Below are 3046 nucleotides of genomic sequence, written 5' to 3'. Positions count from 1 at the left end.
TACTGTGGAGGCCTGTGCTGGAATGGTTGTCTCTGCTGGAACGGAGGTTGAGCTGCCGGCTTGTTCCCTTGGTGGAAGGTCTCTCCATTTTGGAAATTTGGCCTCTTTTGACCTGCCCACAGTTGTTGCGGCTGGTTGAAGGCCTTCACCTCTTCTTCCATGGCTTGGCAGGCTCCATCTTCATGTTCCCTGCTGAAGCAGAGAGAGCAGATCTTAGCTTTAATGATAGGAGAGTTACCTAAAAAGACATTCTTCAAGGTGGAGGTGAGCTCCTCCAATTTCTGGTTAGTCTCCCTTAGGCCCGCTTGTAGCTCTCCCTCCTTGGCGTTAACCTGCAGAACTCCTGCTCTTTTTGGCTGCAGGTTTCTCCCATTCTGATTGGCCCCAATCTCCTGCAAGTCAGTCTCTGCAACTCTCTCCAAAATATCGAAAACTTCATCCTCATATGCAGTATAAAACGTTCCACCCGTAGCGAGATTTACTTTGTTTTTCATAAAATCAGAGAGAGATTCATAAAATATTTGGGCTAGTTGACATTGCTCAATGCCATGGTGAGGACATTTCCTCAACAAATCATTGAATCTCTCCCATGACTCACTAAAGGCTTCTCCGTCATGAGGATGGAAATTGTGAATTTCTCTTCTATAAAAATTCGTTTTGAAGAGAGGGTAAAATTTCTGCAGAAATTTTCCTTGCATCTCTTCCCAAGAATTAAAAGTGATTCCTAGATTACGATACCATGCAAACGCTTTATCTTTAAGAGTTAGAGGAAAATATTTCATTTTTAACATCTCTGTAGATATTCCAGGAACATTTTGAGAAGAGCATCTAATATGAAAATCATCAAGGAATTCTAAAGGATTCTGTGCAGGTAATCCGTTAAATTCAGGTAGAGAATTAATCAATGCATTATCGTATCGAAACAAGATACCTTCACCGATGTTCAGATTTACATCGGTTTGTCGTAAGCTTCCGGACGGTGTAGACCTATCCAACATAGTTCTTCTCCTTTCATTCTGCTGATGTATCTCTTCAGCCATATTTCTCTGCTGAATTTCTGGTTCTGTGACTGTAGAATCCGGGGTGGCGTCTCTACTAATTTTTTCTGCAGACTTCTCACCAGCTCCTGAGCGTGTAACTACCATAGATCTTCAGCACAAATGTTAGCAGAACAATGAGCAGAGGATTTTTAAGTCCTGCAGCTTAAGGAGAATCAAGAAAAGATTACTGAACAATTAAAAAATAAATTCCTACTAAAATACCGTGCTCCCCGGCAACAACGGCAGTTGATAAGCTCGATTTTAGTGGTTTCTACTAGTTATTTATCAGTTAATGCGTGTGAGGATTGAGCTTATACAACGAAACTTATAACCTCACAGCTTAGGGCGAGTGAGGGTCGATCCACAGGGAGACGGCAAAAAAAACAGCAGAAGAACTCTGTCTATCAAATCAGTTCTTTTAAATCTCAATACTCAAGTATAAACGCTGGTGAATGATCATCAGTACAAATGACAGAGTTTTCTTTAAAAGTCTCGGTGCAGCAAATATTCAGTAAGGATTTCGTTTACTGAGGATTTGCCCTTGCCCTTTGGGGAAATTTCACAAACACCCAGCGGGTGTTTGTGCACGCGCGAGCGCCTGCGCGTGGCTGCTCCCGGCGGCGTGTGCGCGCAGGCAGCTGCTACAAGCGGCGCTTGCGCGCGGCGTGGCTATGCGCGGGCAGCTGCTGCGCTGGCAAGCCTGCGCGCGGGCAGTTGCTACGCGGGCGTGCCTGCGAGCGATGCGTGCGCGCGGGCAGCTGCTGCGCGGCGTGCTGCGCGTGGCGAGCTGCGTCGCCGCTGCTGCAAGTGGCGGCTGCGCGGGCTTCCTACGCCTACGCTGCTGCGCAGGCAGCGTTTCTTGTATGAGCATCTGCTGCGCACGCATTGCTGCTAGCAGCTTGAGCCGCTGGCGACCTAGGCTGAGGCCTGGGTCGCTGGCGGTTTGATTGCTGGCTGCGTGTGAGAAATTTTAGTACAAATTCAGTAGAGGGCTATAGATTTTTTGAGGGAAAACAAGAAGTAGGATGAATTGAACACAAACAACTTTGGATTAACTAAAACATAAACAACTCTGGTTGGAGATTGCTGAAGAACCTTGCAGGTTTCTTCAAGCCCAACTGAGGTTGTCCAAGAGGGAGAAGAATACGAAGCTGAACCAGCTCAATCACTCCGGCTTCGTGTCACGTCCTGTCCGGCGAGTCGGCGATCTTCTTGAGCGGGTACTCTTCAGCTTGCCTCTCCTCCCAGCTCCAATGGCTCATCAGCTACTGGAGGGTCTACAGAACACCTTCCTCTCCAAGCCCTAGCTTCCTTAGAGAAAATTATGGACAACCTAAAATCAACTCTCAAGAGAGTATTTATAGGTTTCTCTTAAGTCATGCCTAGGGGCATTTTCATAATTTCTGCTTCTTTGAATTTTTGCCCGCTCCTCTTGATCCTCGTCTCTTTCCTTGATCTTCTTAACCTGTCTCTAAATGTTTACTAACCATAAAATGTTAAATATATTCCACTTGATTCAAAGGATCAAGTGGGGTTAGTGATTTCATAAAATGATGCATATGCATGATATTAGCATGAATTAACATTATAATTTTGATGAATGAAAACTAAAAAGTTTAATTATTTGATGACATATTTGAGAGTCATCAGAGACAGAATTACTTGTCCGCAAAGCGACTACCCTAGAGCAGTCTTATCAAATCGTAGAAGACCTAGAGCTCTGTCAAAACTTATACCACACTCCAGTCTACAATCGCCCTGCTCTTATCGATCGGTCTCACTCATCTAATTCTGTATATTCTAACCGTGTGCCCAGCCCAATTCCCCGTTAGCTCTACCGGCACCACCCCCAGCTCCCACTCCCACTCGCACTTCCATCGATCACCATCCTCCAGCTCCAATGCCATCATCCACAACGCCAAGCGCGCGTACATCGTCTTCCCTCGATTCCACCGCTAGAGGCCCTCCTCTTCCCAATCCTGCACAAATCAATCCCTCTGGCTTGA

The 3046-nt window shown here is 45.9% G+C and overlaps 1 non-coding gene across 1 annotated transcript; it reads left to right on the top strand.

Moving 5' to 3' along the window:
- The first annotated feature begins 543 nt into the window (after positions 1 to 543).
- Positions 544 to 652, top strand: LOC144704032 (small nucleolar RNA R71). The gene has a single exon (XR_013581721.1). It is a non-coding gene; the product is annotated as a small nucleolar RNA R71 (small nucleolar RNA).
- Positions 653 to 3046: the final 2394 nt, after the last annotated feature.

This window comes from Wolffia australiana, chromosome 5, assembly GCF_029677425.1.
Source record: "Wolffia australiana isolate 7733 chromosome 5, ASM2967742v1".
Lineage (NCBI taxonomy): Eukaryota > Viridiplantae > Streptophyta > Magnoliopsida > Alismatales > Araceae > Wolffia > Wolffia australiana.
The sequence above is the reverse complement of the archived record's forward strand: the minus strand, read 5'-3'. Positions and strand labels throughout refer to the sequence as shown.